Source organism: Acomys minous (assembly GCF_964271855.1).
Source record: "Acomys minous genome assembly, chromosome: 1".
Lineage (NCBI taxonomy): Eukaryota > Metazoa > Chordata > Mammalia > Rodentia > Muridae > Acomys > Acomys minous.
In genome coordinates, this window is record NC_140483.1 from 181,973,959 (window position 1) to 181,997,909 (window position 23,951).

Below are 23,951 nucleotides of genomic sequence, written 5' to 3' on the forward strand. Positions count from 1 at the left end.
GGACAATGTGAAAATGTCCTGGCCATGTCCATATGATGGAGTAAATTGTTGACATGTTTCCTGTAAATCATGTGGGTTTCATCAGACACTACTGAGGTATCAGAACCAAATTCAATAGCACACTTCAGTTATGTCAATTCAGGAGCTTACATGCACCTTTTTTGCTCCATTTATAGGTCGGTATCCACAGATTGTTTGACTGGTTAATTTCACATCAATGGGAGAAAGAGGCCCAGGAACCTGAAAGAGACTTCTGAGGCCTGAGCACAGAGATGGGTGGATTTGAGGGAGAAATGTAAATGTGGTTAATGGCTAAAAAGGTTTTCTCCTGAGGAATTCTGCTGTCAATTTTCAAAAGGCTCCTCTGACATTAGCACATGGAATTCACGGCTCTGGAATAAAAAAAGAAAGTTTAAGACACAGAGGAAGCTCCATGGAAGCCACAAAGTTCTCTATAAGTACGAATTGTTCATAAAGTATTATAAGAAATAGTCTAGAGCTGTGATGCAGTTCTCACTCTTTTAAATATGGGGAATTTGGAGCTGAGCATACATATTTTAATCTTTCATTAATAAATTTGGAAGCTTCATTTGTTTTCCAATACAAACTAATACATTTCCGTCATTTTTTCTCCTCTACCCACTCTTACAAATTCCTCCCTACCTATTTAACTACTCAACTTTACATTTTCTAGTTATCAAAAAGTAAAAATAAAAACAATTAAATAAAAATATGTATGTATGTATGTATGTATGTATGTATACATGTAGAGAGAGTATAGATAGATGGATGATAGATCACAGATAGATAGATAGATAGATAGATAGATAGATAGATAGATATTAAAATCTTGCCTGCCTCTAATCCTCCCAGTTCCTGCCCACCTGTAAAGGTTTTTACTTCCTCAGATGAGGAAATGAGATGAGAGCCTTACTCAAGCTTTACAAATACATGGCTTGGGCTGATTCCCGAGCATTTCTGTCTAACTATCCCTAACCCTAAACCTGGAAGCTTCTAGACTTTATACTACCTATTCTTCTGCAAACCTGGATCTTGAAAGCTTCAGCTTCTAGCCTTCATCTGCTAACCTAGGCCTGGAATAATTTTATCCTCTGAGACTTTCTGCTAAATATGCTCACCTTCTAGTTCTTCCTGAACACTGGTTGGCTGGTTTAATTCAGCTCTTCTTGCTCAAAACTCCTCTTTTTATTATTTAATTAATTTATTCAGAATACATCTAAATTGTTATCCCATTCCTTGTATCCTCCCATTACTCCCTCCCTCCTGCTTTCACCCTATTTGCCTCCCCTATGTCTGTGTCTGAGGGGGACCACCTCCCCCACTATATGATCATAGGGTATCAAGTCTCAACCTGGTAGTCTGCTTATTCATCCTCTGAGTGTCAACAGGCCTCCCCACCAACAGGATGTGTTACATTTACACTATGGAATTCTACTCAGCTATTAAAAACAAGGAAATCCCAAAATTTGTGCACAAATGGATGGAACTAGAAATGATCATACTGAGTGAGTTAACCCAGAAGCAGAAAGAGTCAAATGGTATATACTCACTTATATCTGCACACTAGCCCAAGGGGCATGTCCCATGAAAGTCTTCACTTACCAGGAAACTGGGACAGAGGGGAGGACATCTTATTGGGACTCTAGATGAGAGAAGCATGGGAGAATAGCAAAGTAGAAGGATCCAGAGGGTCCTAGAAACATACAAGAAGAACATTATGATAGCCAGATTTGGGCCCAGGGGTCCTGCTCAAGCTATGGCACCAGCCAAGGACAATACGTGCAATAAACTTCAAACTCCTATCCAGATCTAGCCAATGGACAGGACATTCTCCACAGTTGAGTGGAGAGTGGGGTCTGACTTTCACACAAACTCTGGTGCCCCAGATTTGACCACGTCCCCTGGAGGGGGAGACCTGGTGGCACTCAGAGGAGGACAGCAGGTTACCAAGAAGAGACTTGATACCCTATGAGCATATACAGGGGGAGAAAGTCCCCCTCAATCACAGTCATAGGGTAGGTAAATAAGGGGAAAATGGGAAGGAGGGAGGAATGGGAGGATACAAGGGATGGGATAACCATTGAGATGTAATATGAATAAATTAATAAAATATTTTTAAAAAATGAAAATGAAAGCAACAAGCAGAAAAAAAGAAAATATTTTGTGGGATTTTAGCTGAATTCTTCTCCTTTTTCAATTCCTATTATTCTTTGGAATACTGTTACATACTGTTCATACTGTTACAGATTTCCTCAATATTTTGTGTCACGAAGTTTTAAGATTTGAGCAGATTTAAGATTTGTTTGACTGATGAATATATTTCTTTTATTATATCTTCAATGCCTGAGAGTCTTTCTTCCATTTCTTGTATTCTGTTAATGAAGCTTGATTCTGTAGTTCATGTTTGAATATGCAAATTTATCATTTTTAGCATTTCCTCAGTTTGTGTTTTCTTTATTGCCTCCATTTTGTTTTTCTGGTCTTGAACAGTTTTATACATTTCCTTCAACTGTTTATATTTTCTTGGCTTTCTATAAGGGATTTAGTTACTTCCTATTTAAAGACCTCTGTCATCTTCAATATAGTTGTTTTTTATGGTCTTGACTTCTGATTCAGACATGTTGGAATATTCATGGTCTCCTGTGATAGAACTTCTAGGGTATACTGGAGATAGACGTTTTACCATGGCTGTTACAGATTGTGTTTTTATGCTGAAGTCTAGGATTAGGGATGATTATAGGTCTAGATGCTGAGTTTGTCTTTGTTGAGCAGGTATCTTGTTCCTTGGTTTCTGTTTCCTCCCTAGATTTTGAGAGATTGTGATAGCCTTGCCTAATCAGCTTTTGTATTCATAAGGAGTGCCTGCTGCTGTTACTTCAAGAGAACAGGACTTACAACAAACATGGAGAGTGTGAATGATTGGGGGTGGTTAGGTGGAGTTTAGGCCTTAACCTATTTTATCTAAAAGTAGTTCCAGGTTTCTAATGTCTAAATTAAATTGAATTGATAGGTGTTTCTTTGGTGTTTAGAACACTAATTAATTGGCTATGAAGGAGATGGGGAAAAGCCTACATATTTGATGTTGGAAGTTTTTTTTTTTTTTCTTTTTTCTTTCTTTCTTTTTAGAAATACTTCATGAGCTTCCACCTCTCATATGTCTTTTAACCCATCATTTTTTTAGTATAACTTATTTCCAGACTGGAACCTTATATAGGGACCATCCATGTTCACTAACATTCCTTAAAGTTTTCTGATTAACATAGAGCATAGCAATGATATCAGTGTCCACCCTTATCTTCTCTGTGGTGCTTAAGTTTTAGGACAAAACTCAAGCATCAACTCCAGCATTTTAGAGATAATATCTCTTATTCAACATTCACAGGAAGAGCAAAGTATCAGAATGGAACTCATTTTCTGAAATAATTGAGGGAAAGTAATCAGGGGTGGTATTCCAGGAGGCAACAATAAATTTTCTTAAAGTCAATTGCAAATTGTTAAGATGAGGGCTAAGTTAGAAAAGTCAATAGACATTGATAACATGCTGAGAGACTCTATAAATGACACTGAGTGCGAAAATTCTGTGAATAAAGCTCACTGATTTAGATCAATGCTGAGAAATAACTGAAAAAAAAACCAATAAAATGATAATCCATAAGGCCCTCCATTCTCCACTGGGAGAATACTGATTTATTCTCTACCTGAACTGTGGACAGGAAAGGAAATCAAGGATTTTCATTTGAGTTTTCATCATGCCTTTATGAATTTAGAAATATAAACTGTAACTCTTTTTGATAATTGTAGAAACAAATTATGTATAAGAGGCACCTTAAAATTAATACTTCCTAATATTAATAATGTGGCATTATCATTAACATTAAAACACTTATTTTAAAAACCATCTTTCAGTTTTACAGGATTAAAAGGTCTGTTTTCATTTTCTTGAATGTATGTGTGCGTGGAATGCATGTATGCATCTTCATATTTGTGTGGTATGAATGCACACATGTATGTTAGTTCATATGTGCACAGAAACATGTACCTGTGTACAGACAGACTGAAAGTCAACATAGTGTTCCTTCCTGAATCACATTACACCTTATATAGTTAGGCATGGTCTCTTTCTGAATGCAGAACTTCTTACTAAAGGTGGTTTGTCTAGCCAAGTTAGTTTGAGATTCTCGATCTGTGCCTCACATTGACTGAGAGATTACTGGGATGGGGAAGCTGCATGCCCACATAATGCTGAGGGTCTAATTTAGGTCTTCATTCTTTTTTTTTTTTTTTTTTTTTTTTTTTTGGTTTTTCGAGACAGGGTCTCTCTGTGTAGCCTTGGCCGTCCCAGACTCACTTTGTAGACCAGGCTGGCCTCGAACTCACAGCGATCCGCCTACCTCTGCCTCCCAGGTCTTCATTCTTGTACAAGATAAACTTTATCCACTGTGCTAACTAACTGAACCATCATCGTCGTCGTCATCATCATCATCATCAATCATCTTCCTCCTCATCTTTTCTTTTTCTTAAAGAAGCCAATATTCAATAGAAAAAATAGATACATACTTTGAGAAAATGCTGAATGATAAAATGATGAATTTAAGAATAAAGCCAGGAGACTATGGCCAGTGGGTAAAAAATGTATGCCATACAAAACAGACAATCCAGTTTCAATCTCCAGAACTCTCAGAAGGAAAGAACTAGCTCGAGAAATCTTTCTTCTGACTCCATACTCCACATGAGTGCCAGTACTAGCATAAATGTACACATACACACACACATAAATTAGTAATAGTAAAAATAATTATCACAGTAACATAGTATTTCATAATTTAAAACTTTAAACAACTAAGATTAACCTGCCTTTAATAAAGAATAAGCACATAGTAGGCACACAAAAATATTTTCCTTAATTTATTTCAGCATCAAGAATTATATAATGAGCTGATGTTGAAGCATTGGTTTAATAGTTATCCACAATGATTCATTTTTATGGAGTCCAAATAATAAAACTATGGCCTTGTTTATATATGTACAGTGAGAATGTAAGAGGCTTGTGATTAAATTCTTACAATGTATCATTTAAAATTACTGCCCACAAGTCTAATAATTGGAGGTGGTAATTTCAGTACTGTACTGTTTTCGTGGCAGGAGAAAAATGGGTTCTCCTAGTCTATATGTTGTTTTTTTCTTTTCTAGGACAACATCATTATCGTTTCAAGTGAAGGGAAAACCACTTGCAGAAGTAGAACATTTTTAATAAAGTAATAACAATATCTTTCTATTTCCTCTCTAAAGTTCCATAAAGGTCCAGAATGGAAAATATATTCACAAAACATGGTAGAGGCAAAACAAATGTTTTGACTGACAGCTGAGGCAGCAGACATTCCAGGGCAGAGCCGGGAAGCTGTGTTGTATCAAGCCATTGTTTGCAAGTATTTAATAAGAAACCCAACCTCAGTCTGAGCCAATATTCAGGCTCCTTTTGATCAAATGTTGCATATTATTTTCTATCTGTTCCATGGTAGAAGTAGCGTTAGTAAAGAGAAATTCTGGGATAACAGAAGACTCCAAGACTGATGTAAAGACTTGGAGAGGGAACAGAGAGATAAGACAGAGTACAAACTAATGTTTGCCAACAGTGGATGGTGTGTTTTACAAAGGTTATCTAATTCAGTTGACTCGTCTCAATAAAATAGAAATAAATGCAGTTACAATTGATGGAGGAAAGGAAATAGTTTCGGAGAGGCAGTAGAGAATATTAATATAACCTACTTCTTTTCTCAGGTATGGAACTCTAATATTTAATGAAAAACTAACTTAAAATCCTTAGGAACAGATGGAAGATTGAATATATAGCTATAAAGCAATTTATTGTCCTATTGTACAATGTATTATTCTAATGAGTTTCAGCTCTTCAGGGAATTTAGTGTAATGGTTAAACAAAGTGTCCAAAAATTGTAGAAATTTAGTAGGCAACATCTTATATTCCTGAAATCTCAAGTATCTCCTGGTTTACAAAAATGTATTCAGATTCATAAATACACCTTAAAACCCTTACTAAATACTCATAAAATAATTAGGTCTACTCTAAGTTCATGAAAATTAAGCAGGATAAACAACTATCTAGAGAAATACTATCTTTTGAAAATTCAATATAGCTCTTTCATATAACCTTTGGTTAATGTCAAGTAAAGAAAAAATGATAATTATTCAGACATCCTTAAAATTCAGCTAAGTACTTAATGGATGGAACTGATATAATTGTGATATATACATATATGTATGTATATATATTCTATTCAGGATGTATTTTAGTATGTGTAACATGCATACAATAATTACAAGTCTCAGAAAACGTTACAATCACTCATTTTTATTAGTACAATACTGATGATGAGTTATTTTGAAAGCCTTTTTATGTGAAATTTAATTCAGTTCTAAGAATTATGGAATTATTTACATATTTTGAGAGACTATAATGGTCATCTAATCTACTAATGTATTAAAGTTTTTAATCTTTCAATACCTGCCTTGGGATTGTTTTATCATTTGCATAACATTTTACATAATATGTTCACAAATTGTTTTATTAGTAAATGTAAATATTCAAATATTAAAACCATAATTCAAAAAGTCTATTATTTTAAGAGGAAATAAGATTAAAGCAAATTCCATGTACACAGAATGTATACAATAAATAAATTATATTTAAAACAAATTTTATGTGTGTGCTTCATACACATTCCTAAAATGTCTCTGAGAATCCATGGAGGACAGAGTCTCAGAGTGCCTGTGGAATGTCAAAACCCCTACAGATGCTACAGCATTTGCATATAATCCAAGTGCAGTCTCCCATACATGTGAAATCATTTTTAGATTAACTACAAAACCAAATACACTGAACATTCCAGGTAAATAGTTGTTAGACTATTCATGAATAATAATAATAATTACAACAGAGCTGCTCATTCTCAACACAAATCTTGAATGAGTCAGTCTGTAGGTGAATGAGTCCACACATGAAGAAGCAGTGGGTATCAAGGCAGAGTATGCTTCTACGTCAGGAATCCCCAAGCCGTTTATTTTATTACAGCGAGTCAGAGGTACTGTAACTGACCTTGAAAACCACCCACTGATACTCCACTGTGCTCCAGAACAGGAAACATCTGAGGACAGGTATTAACACATACTTAGTCTCCTATAGTATTTGCTCACTGATATTTTTCTACTATGTGAGGTTATATATCAGAAACTCAACCGTTTATATTGCAATTGCTTCTTATATGAAACCAGTTGAAGTTTCAGAAAACATTCAGATTGTTTGAAACAAATACCTCTATCAAGGGTTAAACCATAAGAACGTGCGTGCAAGGAAAAAGTAATGAGGCTTTCATACTATGGGTTACTGGACATAAGACAGCAGAAGTGGCCACCCATTATCACCAGTTATTTCTTTATTGTTGTTGTTGTTGTTGTTTTATAAGTGGCAAGATAACATGGTCAGTGGGAGAACCTTTTTTAATTGCTTCTACAAGTTTAAAGAATGAGAATTTTTAGAACTGTGTTTAAAAGACTATTCTTACAAATAAACAAAACAGAATTGGTTCTTAAAGACTCTCTCTGTTCTCAAACATTCCTCTCTTCACAAGTGGCACAAACAACAATCTATAATACTTGTCTGCACTGCTCATTTGGAAAGGTGAAACAGTTCGCACCTTCCCATTGTAACGTTTCTCCTTTGAGTTTACAGCGTGTGAGCAAGTGTAAAATAAGGAGTGCCTGACATGACAGAGTCTGCTGCACCATGCTTGTGTGCCTACAGCTCGACAACCATCTCAGAGCATCTCCATATATAATCACCTTCCCCCCAAATTCTCTATAAGAGAGCTGAGTGGCACATATTTTAATCCAAATATGAAACTCAGTAAATTAGATGCCAGCCTAATCTACACAGAAAGTTCAAAGCTAGGCAAGGATACATAGTGACATCCTGTTTCAAAACGCACAAGCAAAAACCTTCATAATAGAGAAGCCTTTCCAACATATGTATACATTAAGTTGCATGTGGGTATCAAGTATATCTTCCTCAATTTCATAAAAAGATAAATTCTTTTGAATTATGCCTCATTAGGAACCAGAGTCCTGAGCTGTCAATTACCTAATGTCAACAATGGATGCTTTGGGGAAAAGCTGCATTCATCTCCACTTATCCCCATTTATTGTACCAGTCTGATCTGGTCGGCAGTTGTGTTCCTACTTGACATACACATTACAATACAGCATCATGGCAATGAATGCCAATGTGTGTGAGCCACACAATTGTCACAGTTGCTTGGCAACTACTGACAGGTACTATATATTGGAGAGTCAGTGGCACAAAGCAGAAAATGAAAGTCTTATCAACTACATTGATTCAGGAGAAAGGAAACTGGGTCTAAAGCAAAAATACCTGCTTTGGGTTATGAAGAGAAACAAAAAAAAATAATGTGTTGAGATGCCTATTTTTAAAAATTACGATAACTAACAAAATGTCAACTCATGTCATGCAAAAGCTGCTGATTATGTGTAGGGATAAACTACGGAGGCTCCTAACAAATTATCTCTGGAGTACATTCTTGTGATAAGGCAAGCTATTGCTCCTTCTTTGGCATATATTTTTCTCTCTCTTTTTCATAATTGAAGAAAATCTTATTCCATTTGAAATTTAGTGCACACCCATACACACAGCCTAAAGCATAATATCATGGGAAAACCATGCACAATCTTTCAGTCTAGTCCTAAACACACAAATGCAAAAATAATTTTAAGTGCTTAATTTTTATGTCTTATACATTTATGTAGTGTGGTTGATATTTGCCAAAGAACTCATAGGGAAGCTAGGGAACAACCCTCAGGACTTGATTCTCTCCTTATCCCAAGTGGGTCATGGATTTTTGAATTCGTATTTCCAGGCTTGGCCATTACCTGCTGATCCTTCTCATTGGACACAAAATTGAAATTTTGAGTGCTACTTTTGATAATTTTAACTATCTTCTAATTCTATAAGCTGAGGAAAATAAAGTGACTTACATTTTTATAACATTTTGGAAGAGGAGACAAAAAAGATAAGGCTATGGGTAGACTTCTTTGTATTTTCAGTTTCCTGTCAGCAAAGCTGACAAATTATAGAAAAAGAGTGACTGTGAATTAACCCTTATTTTCATCACTAATTGATAATTTTCTGCTTTCTACTATGGCTTCTCTTTAGATAAGAAATCAGTGTCTCAACATCTCTAATGACTTAACTAGAATTAAACCGATAATAATTGCAAAATCACAGAAAAAAAATTCTGTAGAGAACTTTTACTCCAGAAACATCTCTACTAGGTTCACATCCAAACACCTTCTAGCTCTGTGGGATCCAGCTGGAATGCAGACACACTCTTCATGCACACCTTTCATACCAAACAATGAAGGTAAGCACCTTCATAGGTAAAGCTTCATAGAAGGAAACACCCATGTTTTAAAGAGACGTCTATTTGACAGGCAGACAAAGTAACAAATAAGGAAACGATTTGACAGAATAGAATATGATCAACTTTCATGAAAACACAAGGGAAAGAGAGGCTACTTAAGAGGGAACAGTACAGAGAGAGAAAAGGAAGTTTTACTGGGAGAGTTTTACAGAGACAGGTTGAAGAGAGAAGGAGCTAAACGCAGGTGAAGCCAGAAACTAGATTAGAACAGATTGCTAAAGTTAGTTTGAAGCCAAGCAGAACAATTCAGTCAGAAACTGAGAGTAGTCTGTTTGAATCAGTTTAGAGAAAAGTGTGAGCCAGAGTTGAAACAGCCAGCAAGAAATCAGAAAAAGCTGAAAAGAATCAGCTTATTTAGCAGTAAATTCCATAAGATGAAAGCATTGTACGCCTGGATTAGATTGTCCAGAGGTTAGAAGCTTCCAGGCCTGGGCCTAGGTTAGCAGATGGAGGCAGTAAGCCTTCAAGACAACAATTATATCAGGTGAATACGTTATTTTTACATCACTTGCCAGTAAGAAGTTTCTTCTTCTTCTTCTTCTTCTTCTTCTTCTTCTTCTTCTTCTTCTTCTTCTTCTTCTTCTTCTTCTTCTTCTTCTTCTTCTTCTTCTCCTTTTTGGTTTTTGTTTTTTCCGGACAGAATTTCTCAGTGTAGCCTTGGCTGACCTGAACTCACTTTGTAGAACAGGATAGCCTCAAACTCATAGAGATCCATCTTCCTCTGTCCCTACAAGTGCAGAAGTCTTTTGATAGCTTTTATTGTCACATTGCAGCACAGAGAAATCTTTGTTTTTACTTAACTGCTGTATATTCCAGGAGACTAAAGTCCCTGGCTTTCTGGATCCCTCCTGATGGGGCATTGATATCTATTTCTTTGGGAGCTCATCTGGGTGCAGTAAGTCTACACAAGTTACTTTATATTTTAATCATTATTTGGAATGACTGTCACGTTCTATTGGGGAAGTTTGTTTTTGCCTGTTCCCAACTAGACAACTTAACCTAGCAAAAGTTGATCCTATACACACCCCATCTCAGAGTAGATTTTTTTTAATATCTGAAGTCAATTTAGGTAAGTATAAAATTTTAAATTTTGTTAAATATCCTTATTCTACAGGGATTACAAATTAAAACGACCTTGAAATTTCATTTTACATTTCTTAGGATGGACAAGATTAATTAAAAAATGACAGCTTATGTTGGTGAGGAAATGAGGAAAGGGAAACTCTTGTCTGCTGCTGATGGAAGTGCAAACTTGTATAGCAACTATAGAAAGCAGTGTACTGGTTCCTCAGTAATCTGGGAGTAGATCTACCTAAAGATCCAGCTATGCCACTCATGGGACTACACCCAAACGCTTATCCATCCTACTACAGGGATATTTGCTCATTTGCTCTATTTATAATAGCCAGAAATTGAAAACCACCTAGAGGTCTATCAACTGATGAATATAAAGAATGTGTACATTTGCACAAAGAAATATTATTCAATTATTTCAATTACAATATTTTCCAGTAAATAGGTAGAGCTAGAATACCTTCTTAAGCAAGGTCAGTCACCAAGACCCCAAATGACAAGTATTGCATGTTTTCTATTATCTGTGGTTGATAATTTTTAAACTTGATATATGTGGTACAGTCTGAATAGCCAAAGATGTTTACATATTTAGTGCAGGAGTAGGAAGAGAAAAGAGTCTTTCAATGAAGGGAAAATAGAATAAAATGCAGCATTATGGAGAGGTAAAGGATAAAATAGAATATTAAATATTAATGATTAAATTAGTGGGATAGAAAAGAAGGGTAAGTAGGGAATATGAGGAGAAACACTAAAAACAAGAGCCTTCTGAAAAGCCAAATGGAAATCTACAACTGTAGTATCTTCCTAATATATATACATATATGAAAAGAATCTAAATCAAGTCACAATATAATTGGGGACATAATACCCCAACTGAACATCTCATGCCATCAAATAAAACTTAAAATATTAGGAATGGCTTAAGTCTTGTTGAATCATTGATCAAAGACCCATAGGACCTCTCAAACATCACAGGTATTTCCAAATTTGCTCTCCATAACCTGAGGGTAAAGCTCCGTTGCTGAAGACAAAACTTATTGCTGTGCCCAGTTTTTGAAACCCCAAAGACCACCAAGGAGCCAATCTTATGCAAACACTCAAGGGTCTTTATTGCTAGCAAAGCCAAGCTCACATCATCGCCAGTGCAGCGATTCTCAGATGTGAGCCCCGAGCCTAGGGGGTGGGGGGATTTTTTTGGATTGTAGCAAGCAAGCAATGAACCAAACAGGTTTCCAGCCTAGCAAGCAGCTCATTGGTTAATATTTGCAGCAAGATGTTGCACTTTGAACTGGTTGGTCCAAGTCTAGTGCCAAACCACAAATGCCTAACTTTTTAGAAGATCTGAGAAATACCTTTTTGGAAGATCTGAAGAGGTGTCTGGATTTTCAGTACTTTTCTGTTTTCCAGCTGACTAGTTATTCTATATCTCTGTTGCAAGTACATCTTTTGTGGTTTTTCCTGCATTTGAGGTTCAGGACTAGGTCACCCAAATACAGAAAAGAAAGTTTTAAGCAAAATAGAGTTATTTTGGCCTGTTATTATGTCATTAAAAACAGAGAAGTTAATCTTATCCCAGTTAGAAGTTTCACCTCTATTGACCATTATTTCTCATACTGGAATTTACACTGTGTATAACCAGAGAAGTAAATTAATCTTCAGGCCCAAATCCTATGACTTGCAATGGTAACTGCCTGACAGATCTACAAATGTAATATTTCCACAAAAAATTTGGGGGTAACTAACCAAAATTTTTATTGGCTTTAAAACACACCCAATGAAAGGGAAACCAAATCTGACACTGCTAAAGTGACCAAGAACCTGACACTAGATAGGTCATGAGCCTACAGGAAATGCTACCATTATTTTGATAAAGGAATATAGAGATAAAATCTTTCTTAGTGATCTATCCCTTTGCCTACAGAGCAGTACATTGATCAGCATCATTAGAGAAATTTCTTCTAGTAGATGGGAGTTACCACAGAGACAGACAACAGGACAACGTGCAGAGACATTGGAGCAGTTAGTGCTAACTGGGATGTCTTCATCAACTACCCTTTACTCTACTTATAACATTCAGGAATTTGTGTGAATGAAGAGACAGAAAGGTTTTAAGAGCTAGAGAGGATACATGACTCCAAAGAAACAGTGCCTTATAAACTGAGAGAGAGTTTTGCAAAGTGCACAGGACCTGCACAGGTTTGAGTAAGATGGGCTTATATCTCAGGACTTAGAGATATAAGTAAACAAGCATTACTAGCCCTAAGCAAGAAAGTATTGCAATTGACACACACTGGTGAGAGTAAAATCAGTTTTGTCCACTGCAGTGTCACTGGGTATATTAATCCCATTTCAGGGAGGGCTCTAGGCCAGAAACTCTGAGTTCTTTTAATGAACTTTTGGTACATTTTGTTTTTGCATTTTTTATCTAAACACATTTTGTTAGTGTTGTTTTTGCTTTGGGGGTTGTGGAGGAATTTTAATCCAGGAATATGGCTACTCTGGCAAGGGATCACATCCAAGACTTAGGTCTGTGTTATCTGGCTAGAACACAGACACACACTTAGGGCATACCTTTAACCCCTCTGGTTGGGATACACACCTTTAATGCCTCTGGGTGGAATATAGACACATTTAATCTCTCTGAGTGGAATAGAAACACACCTTTAGCACACACCTTTAATCCCAAATTGAAGGACAAAGTAATAAATCAGAGAAAGAGTTGACAGAATGAGACAGAGATAAAATATGACCAACTCTCACATGAATAGATGGGAAAGAGAAGCTATTTCACACAGTACAGAAAGAGGAGGAGAGTACAGTACAGGGCTATATTATAGTTTGGGGACAGTACAGTAGAGTTCAGGAGTGCACTACAGTTCTGTGCAGTTCAGTGAAGTTCAGTTGAATTCCTGTAGTTCAATTCATGGAGTTCAGAGACAGTTCTTTAAAGCCAGCAATTCAGTGAGAAGCCAGGAGAAGCCAATTTGAATCAGTCAGGTTGGAGAGGATATTTTAGCACCTGAGTTGAACTAGCCAGGCAGAGTTCATAAAAACTAGAAAGGGTGAGCTTATTAAGCAATAAGCCTGAGAGGTTGAAAACATTCTAGACCTATGTTAGCAGATGGAGGCTAGAAGGTGAAACATTCAATGTCCAGGAAGATTAGATTGTACAGAGGCCAGAAGCTTCCAAGCCTAGCCCTGGAAGTTAACTATCTCTGACAGTTAGATAGAATCATTCTTGGCTCACCCAAAGCCATGAATCAGGAAAGCTTAGCTATGACTCTCATATACTCCCCTCATCTGAGGAAATACAAACAGCATTTAAAGGGAGTTGTTCTGTTTTCTTTTTTCTTTCTTCTCTTCTTCTTCTTCTTCTTCTTCTTCTTCTTCTTCTTCTTCTTCTTCTTCTTCTTCTTCTTCTTCTCTCTCTCTCTCTCTCTCTCTCTCTCTCTCTCTCTCTCTCTCTCTCTCTTCTCTTTTTCTCTCTCTCTGAAAGTGAGAAGAACAAACATAAAAATGGGTGGGTAGGAAGGTAAGAGGAGGAAGGGAGGAAGGGAGGAAGGGAGGAGGATTTTGGAGAGTGTAAAACTTCACCAAAATATATTGCATGAAAAAATTTAGGTGTCGGTTTAAAAAATGACCATTTAGGCATGGTTGGAAATACTCAATTCACAGTAGTCAACTTGTTTTCAGTCTTTTGTGGAGTGGACGCAATCACTGAAAACATGGATATAAATGAACATCTTGGATTGACTTAAGACAATGACATTTTAAAGCCATGTTTTCAGTTTATTATACTGTTGTAGGTTGTTGAAAGTTGCTTAAGGGAGATTGAAATTTCCACTTCAAAGTTTCCCTGTACAAATTTATGTTATCTAACTCCAAGAAAGAAAAGTTCTCAGGACAGCATGATGATTCTATTTCACTATTGTAAAACACTGAAGAACAAATTGTACTTAAGAGGATTTTTTTAATGGGCACAAAGTTAGGTGAGAGGGAGAGGAATGGGCAGAATTTGAGAAGGAAGTGAAAATGATGAATACATGTAGGAATTTTTCAAGGAAATAACAAAAATGCACACTAAAAGTCCCCACAAAATCATTAGAACATCAACAAAAGGAAAATAAAAAGCATAGGTTTAGTTTATACTGCCATTTATTTTTCAAATTCTGATAACAAGAATCCTATATAATTTCTGGAAAATACTATGAGACAAAACTGTTATACGTTTTTAAATTTTTGTATAAAAATGTGTAAATAAGGACAAAGATATTATTGGAAAATATGTAAAAATAACTTAGATAAACAGACATTAAGAAATTTGTAATTACAACAATTAAAATATTTTGATTTAATTATAAACGTAGCTTAAAAAAATATGTTGCTAATATATGAATTAAGATGACTTTTTACACTGCTTATTATACGAGTAAAATAAAAGATTTATTTTTAAAATGGCATAACTTATATAGTATATAGCAACAATTAGTTCTATACCTTGGCTTTAGTTCTTTAAATAGTTCTCTTCATACACTGAATAAAAACACAGAATAAGGATGGCATCTTCATGAATATTATCATAGACATACAGTTTAAAGAGAAATGTGCTCTATTGCCACCTTATATTCTCTACTATAGAATCAATCCATATACACACCCAATAGACAGAATTACATTGGAGTTTTAGCCACTCAATTCTTTCCTTTGGCTATTTTTTTTTAATCTGAGAAATGATGCTATCTGGTACTCAGCTTGATAATTTTTGTATTCACTATGCATACACAGACCACAGGGCCCGTGACTGCTGAGCGAAGCTTTCATTCTGTTGATTTGCTTTTCACATTAGATCTTAACTAATAGCTAGAAGAGATCCGGGCTCCAGAGACACAGGACTTCTACCACACCTTAGAACTTCCTTCTGATGAAGAGCTACTCTGTGGACAATTTTACTTTGCATGAAGAATGTTTTTGGTTCATTAGTGTTTATCTTGTTTTGGATCAAGCAAACCTATAACTAACAAAAAAGGTTTGAGTATCTCTTTCAAATTTATTAATGAACATGTATTACTATTATTACCAATCATATATGTGATTATCTCAAAAACAAATAAATTATGTTTGATACTAAAAACTTAGCCAACTACTAAGCCAGCATAGTCCCTAACTACATTCTAAATATTTGTCCTTATACTAATAAGTTAGTGTAGTCCTCACCCCTTATCAAGGTAACTTCTTTTTGCAACAGACAAGACTACAGAAAACTCCAACCCATCAAAATGAAGACTTGTGATCTTCAATCCCATGGATACAGCAACAAAACACTCCTGCACCTAAGGTTCAAGGAACACTGCAGAAGAGGGGGCAGAAAGAGAGTAAGAGCCTCTGAGGAACAGTGAGTTTGGTGTGAGATTGTATATGATCGGAATGCCAGAAGATACCCCCACCAAGTCTTACTAACATGAGCCAACTGTAGACTTGCCAAAGTAGATAGAGAAAAGACAACGAGGCAACAAGATAACAAAGAACTTAAGGCAAGTAAGAAAAGCTAAGAGAAAACACTGATTTCTTGCCCACTGTTAATTGGTCAGCACTAAAAACATTCATAGAAGTAACATTATTCAGACTGAACAGGTTATATATAAGCACATATACGTATATGTATATATACATATATACATTTAGTTTTTAAAAGACTATAAATTTGAAAATTTGAAGAACAAGAAGAACAAGGTGGGATATATGGGAAGGTTTAGAGCATGGAAAATGCTATAATTATATTATAACCTCAAAAATAAATAAGGTTATAAAATGTATATGTAACTGAGCACATCACATAGTTAACTTTCTATATCTGTCTCTGTGCCCCATTTCTCTTTCATAAATTTATTCTCACAGACACACATGCTTAACTGCGCAATGACAATTTGAAGTCAATGGTTTCATTTAAAAAAATAAAATCCAACTCTAAGGTACACAAAGTTAAAAAATGTTCCAGTTGTAGCAAGAAAGTAGACATTTTGAGACATTCTCCCTGTGAAGACCATGTGGGTTGGGAGAATGTGAACCTTGTCATGTGACACACCTCCTCAAACACTGTGACTACATATAAGCTCCACTATATTCAGCTATTTAAAGTTACCTTTAGCTGTGTACAATGTGGTAATGCTGTGAATGCAAAAGTTCAGTCTGTCTAGACTTCCATAAAACGCTGCTGAGCCATGCTAAGAGATACCTTCTCAGGTCTAGTTGGGGTGGGGAACTATGTACAGAAAACTCATTTAACTGGGGTGATTTCTGCCTAATCTCATAATTAAAAGACTCAGTTTATAGGTGAGATGAAACTGGAAGTGATAGTGCTTTGAATGCCTGAGCCAAAATCATTTTCATAAACTGTGGAAAGTGATGAATATTCAAAGATAAAATGAAAAATGGCTACAAAAAGGATCAGGCCTCTGGATGGCCCTGGGAGTCCCAGACTAAAACTGTAAGCAATCAGAAAGCCCTGTAAGCACAGCTTTGTAGATCCTGTGCCAGACTGAAGGTCTGTGGAAGTCACCAATTTCAATGGTCCTCACTCCTGATGCCAGAACAGACAGCAGGAAGGCAGTAGCGCAGGAGCTACAGCAAAGCGCTACTGCATTCTAGTTTGATCAAACCACAGTTTTAACATTTTTTTCCTTACATGTACTTGAAGGACAATGTAAACTCCATACACAGATAGACTCCTACAGTAAAGCAGTTTGTTGAGTAGGTTGTATGCTTTGAGAATGTTTGAGAAGGACAGATGTTTAGCTTGACAAAGAAATGGGAATCCATTTTAACTTAACTGCATAAAAGTCTTTGCAGTAAAGGCGAATGGTTATTTAATTCGTTCAGAAGTAAAAATAGGGAAGAAAGATAGAAGACAAGTGTTCTCAAATGCTCAGACTTTTTCAACTTACAAACGAGTTTATTCCCAAGCATAAGACTGACAGAGATTGTCCTTGTTATTCTGAGGGGGTTTTGTAAATAATAACATAACAAATAAGCTCCTTTAGAACTGCCCTAAGTTAGGGTTCTGCTCCTCATCACCAGTTTGCTTATCTGTCCCTAAAAACTAAGGTCAGCAAAGGACAGGCTACATAGAAAGGATAAATGCTAATGAGCCTACAGCAGCTGGACAGTGAGACAGTGAGCCTGGCAACCCTGCTGGCCAATTTGGTTTCCTTGGCAGCATCAGCTTTTGCTTGTTTAAATTTTTCATCTATTCTGTGTTTTCTGTCCTCTGATGTTTCAATTCAATCTCTAAAGATATGACAAAAGTATCTGAGTCTCTCTTAGAGTTATGTGAAAACAAGGACCCTGTGTTCATCTGTACATTTTCCTATTTCTTGAATAGCACTGCTATTAGGCCAAGAAAAAATGGTTTTAAAAAGTGCTTACCTGTAGTGTGAAGTGGTTCTTACTGGCTGTGTGAATCTCTTTAGTATGATTCTGAAGAGAACCTCCCGATGTCAATAAGTTCTTAGAGTAAGCAGTTTTTATTTTTATTTTTATTTCATCTTACATTTATTTTATTTTGTTTAGAAAATTTTATAGATGAGTACTGTATTTGCATCATTCCTATCTCACATTCTCCTACCTCCAATTCTGAGATAGATAGATAGATAGATAGATAGATAGATAGATAGATAGATTCCATTTAATATTGCTCATATATATGTACATATATACATATAAATACACACATATATGTATATATTTACAAATATATACAAATGTGTGTGTGTGTGTGTGTGTGTGTGTGTGTGTGTGTGTGTGTGTGTGTGTGTGTGTGTTTAGAGCTGACCACTTAAGACTGGCTAAACTACCATGGAGTTCATCACTTGGCAAATCTGATTTTTGCCTCTCTTAGAAGTCCTGAATTATCTATAGCACCTAAATAAGAGTTGGGCACTTAAATAAGAGGTGGACATTATGATATATCCCCATCCTCTGGGGCTGACAACTGGTGCTGTCATAGTGACAGTCTTCCTTAACTGTTGGTCAGATTCCATGAGGACAGTACCTGATATATAAGACACTGTCTCATAACAGATGTTTTGGTCCTCTTGTTCTTACATGTTTTCTTCCCCATCTTCTATGAGGCTTCCTGACCCTCAGGTGTAAGAGTTAGGCTATAGATGTTATCAACTGGAATTGGGATGCCAGGCGTCAGTTGTTCTCTGCATTTTGACCACTTGTTGATTCATGTAATGGCTTCATCAAAGCTTCTTTGATGAAGAGTAAGAAATACATATCTCTGGGCATAACAATATTGTTTAGACTGCAGCTGAAAATTATGCTGGCTTAGGAAATTGACAGTACTGTGGTTTTCTCTAGAATCCATGACTTTACCAGCTGCAGACTGTTGCCTAGTTCTATAATGCCAAGCATATTTAGCAGGCTTTGTGTTCACTTATACAGCTTTGGTTATTCCTAAGATGTAAATGTCGCTATAGCACTCTTGGATACATCTTGTCTTGCTTGTCTTTTTTGTAGTTCCTACATTGACATATTGGGAGAACTATTGATTATGCCTCTCAAGTGGAAGCTTGCACAGTACCTTCTGCTAATATAAAATATATTCCTTGAAGAGGAGGCTTCTGGTTAGTTCCAGGTTGACTCCTCTAACTCTTGTGTCTAAAGTATATGGTGGTTTTAACAACAGGGTCTTAATTTCAAGTTCTAGAATATAACCAGTGCCATTAGCAATAGCCTATATTGCTTAAGAGATCTCTTGGACTTCCCTAATGACTCAAAGAAGTTTCTTATTCTTCCTAGGACTTTCTTATATAAGCTATAGTTTCTGTGGGAGTCATTAATCATCCCACATGGTTTAATTTTATTTAAATTATTTATATGTTTGCACATTCACTTACACATTATATAAGTATTTAAAGTTTATTAGGTAGGTATTTAACGTAAACATAAAATACTATGCTTCCTTATGATGTTTCAATCATTCTTAGTGTTCTTTATCCTCCTCATTTCCCTCCCTCTATATTCCCACCCTTCTACCTCCCCAGGTAAAATCCCTCTACACTTTTCCCATTTCAAAAAGATCATTTAAATGCAGGATTTACAGGGGTTCTATTGTAGAGTCTACTGTTCCTTGGTAGATTCTAAGTAGTTTACACTGATTCCCAGGATAGACCTATGATGGCTTCCACTGATTTTGCTAGGTCTGTTCCCAGAAAACCAGTATACTCTGGAAGCTGTTATAAAAAAGCAACATAGAAAACAAAGTGCTTACCATTAATTGAGTGCCTACCATGTGCTAAGCATTGAGTTTCCCTTTTTGTTTACTATAATATTTCATCCTAATACTAAATCTGACAGCCTTAATTTTCTGGATAAGTAAACAAAAGTTTACTTATGGAAAAAGAAACAACTTCAAAGTGGAATACCAGTTGCTGTTGGAGGTAGGGCCCATAATTATACTCTTGAGTTCATCCCACTGAGGGCGGTGGGAAAAGCAACAGCCATAGATGAAGTAAGCTTTCAAACACCCAGTCCTTAATTGCTGAAAATCTACTCCCTGTAAAGATCTGCCATTTATAAGCACAAAAATACAAACAACCCCAAAATAATTAGCTTCAGACCACAGGGACTCTGGGCAAGTGCAATCATAGGAGGAGAAAGTGAGCCCCTAGGCTCTGTGTTCTGAGTTAGGAATCACAAGCATGTAAGATTGCAATGTTTCTGAAATATTTCCATAGCTTTTTAATTTGTTTATTCTATAATCTAAATTCCACATCCTGCTTCAGAAAAATAAATCCAGTAAACACATACAGAGTTTGAGCACTTAATCTTTAATAACTAAAATCTTGTCATAACCTTTTAATAATGGTGACATACATATATTTGTAGTCATGGTGACCAAAATAAATTATAGTCTGAAAAAATTGAATAAAAATTGAAAAAAATGAATACTGTCTTAAGAAACATGAAAGAAAAATAATATTTATATGCTGATTCATCTATAAGAAAACCATAAATAATTTTAAATGGTGTTTTTGTTTGTAGTTGCAGAATGTCTGAGTGAGCAGCAGTCAAAAGTCTGTGGCCAGTGTCCATGATATGCGATCAGCCGAGGTCCCCTTCTCTTCAATAAAAGGGGCTAGCCAACTTTCCTGCAGATTTGTTATCAGGTCTCACTTCCTGACCTTGGGCTTCTAGAACAGCAATTTCAGAAAATCCTTCAGGAGATAAGATAAAAACAAATTACCAAACACAACTAATATCTAATTCCATTCCCTCTATTTTGTAGTGTACACTATAAGTTCCTTGCTTAGTAAAGATACTTGTGGATTTTTATATTAAATACCAGTTCCTAAAATATCACCTTCATAGGAGGACTCTGTAGATATTTATTAAACAAATGGATAGATGAATGGATGAATAATAGAAGTTTGTTTTATGTCTTGAATTTATATTTGCATTTAAGCAGCCAAATTTCTGTTTTTTAAATTGCCCAAACCAAATTACTATACATTTTAAAGAGCTTAATGTTCTCTATTTTTTATTTTAGAAATAGCCATCTGTATCATCCACAAAATGGAGTCAATAGTCCAATGAGCCAAGCAGAGGGATTGGGTGATGCTGATGGACAGATTCACAAACATGTGATGAACCAGTGTGTACAGTGCAGTGAGATATGCTGCTGCCCACCACCTGTGGAGACCAGAGAGAAAAAAAGTAGAACCAAGCAAAGCAAAAGCATCGGGTAATTTAGTAGAAGAAGCACAGCCAAGCAATACATGGGAAGGAGTGAGAAATTTTTCAGAGAATAATAAATATTGTCTTTGAGCCAACAGTGAGGTTTTGACAAAACTGCTATAAACAAAACCCTAGAATATTATTTTTACCAAAACTTAGAAGTTGTTTGACCTACTATGAACACAGTGAATGGAATATGATTCTTTTACAAGATTAAAGATAATAAGTGATCCAAATGAATTTTGTGAATGAATAGAGCCGTCTGGTGATATTTTTGATAGAGTTCTCTTATGCATATCATGTGTTAAGCAAAATGATACCATCGTATATAATTTTAAAATAATGAAAATGGATTCACAAATTTCAAAAGTTCCTGAGAAAAATCAGTGATTAAACAGCTAAAACTTTCTCTAATCTTGGAAAAGCCAAAGTTTTTAACTCTGAGGCAATCCTAGGACATGTCTATGGAGAACTGAGAGGGCAATGGGAGCTTGTCATACTGTGCCCATCACTGCAACAGAATCATCTACATCACATGCTTTCAGCAATACTGATTATACACACAACTTCACTGTGATGCACCAGCACATGGTTGTCTCTAGGAACTCACGCAGAAAGAGTAATCCTACACTGGAGCTATATTTATACTCTGACCATTTAGACCAGAAGACCTTCTTCATCCAGCGGACTAGCCAAAACACTGGGATTAGGATGATTACCAGAGTGACCGATACATTTTCTGATTTTATTATAATCCTATATCCCACATACCAGTGCCGAGACAATAGGTTATTTTCTTTTTTTTTTTCCCCTCCTTTATTAATTTATTCTTGTTACATCTCAATGGTTATCCCATCCCTTGTATCCTCCCATTCTTCCCTCCCTCCCAATTTCCCCTTATTCCCCTCCCCTATGACTGTTCCTGAGGGGGATTACCTCCCCCTCTATATGATCATAGGGTATCAAGTCTCTTCTTGGTAACCTGCTGTCCTTCCTCTGAGTGCCACCAGGTCTCCCCCTCCAGGGGACATGGTCAAAGGTGAGGCACCAGAGTATGTGAGAAAGTAATATCCCACTCTCCACTCTACTGTGGAGAGTGTTCTGTCCATTGGCTAGATCTGGGTAGGGGCTTAAGGTTTACCGCCTGTATTGTCCTTGGCTGGTGCCTTAGTTAGAGCAGGACCCCTGTGCCCAAATCTGCCTATCATAATGTTTTACTTGTAGGCTTCTAATAAATGGATTGAGCTAGAAATGATCATAATGAGTGAGTTAACCCAGAAGCAGAAAGACTCAAATGGTATATACTCACTTATATCTGCATATTAGCCCAAGGGGCAGGTCCCACGAAAGACTTCACTTACCAGGAAACTGAGACAGAGGGGAGGACATTCTAGTGGGACTCTAGATTAGAGAATCATGGGAGAATGGCAAAGTAGAACGATCCAGAGGGTCCTAGAAGCCTACAATAGGTTATTTTCATAAGAACAAAAAGTACTACAGAAACCAATGACTAATAAAAGCCCATGACTGGGGAGGCCATAGGACAAGATGCAGAAACTACTGGTGTTCTTTGAATAAATGGACATGATGTGCATGCCAAATTGCCTTCTACATATTTTTATTTTTGCCAGTAGATTAGCGCAGCTAGGAGCATTGATCAAAGAAGCTGATGACTAAATGGTGACTAGCTGGTTACCACAGAGAATCATCACAACTGATCTGTGTGCTATGAATATGTGACTATTAAATGCTCAGCCATTATTGGGACCTTTATGTCATTTCTTCTAAGACTTACCAAGCATTGTGATAAGGGATGAAGAATGATGGGAAAGCTAGAATACAGGGCAGACTGCTGTGGAGCACTGTTGTGGAGCACTCTGATTTTCATTATTTGGCCGTGCTCTCTGGTCAGTAGCTGCAACTGCCTTCAAAAAGCTTGCATAAGAATCGGTGTGTCAAAGTCTTGCTATGGAGATCAGAAAAGTTCAGGAGATCTTACCTCTCTCCTCTCAGAGAATCTAAAGATAACTAATGTTTGCTGGTGGGGGAAGGTGACATTTTCCTAATTAAAATCACTGGGTTCCTACCCCACAAAAGTCACTGGGCTATCACCACATACACACACACACACAAAAAAAAAAAAAAACTTGGAAAAAAAGGAAACTAGTTTGACAAAGAAAATGGATTTGTAGAATAGGATGTTGGTAAGGTATTTGGAGGTGAATACAATCAAAATACAATATATACATGTGTCAAAAATCATAATGAAACCTCATATATTCAATATATTCAGATAAAATATTGATAAAGAGATGGTGACTAAATTCTTAGAAATATATTTCACCCCCGTTAATATATGTCAAATTTTTAAACTTATACTTTGCCCTCATTTCTTGGACCTTTTATCTATAAACCAACCTACAGCTGGTTGAGATCTTGATTTGAAAATTTGTTTTCTACTCCTCTTATTCTCCACTAACAATAAGATTTATTTTTATATTATGTGATGTTAAATTTTATTACTGATATGAAAAAAAAAAACCTATGATACTGTTTGGGATCAAGTATTGTTTGTATTGGCTTGAAAAGTTGGCTCAGCTGCTAAGA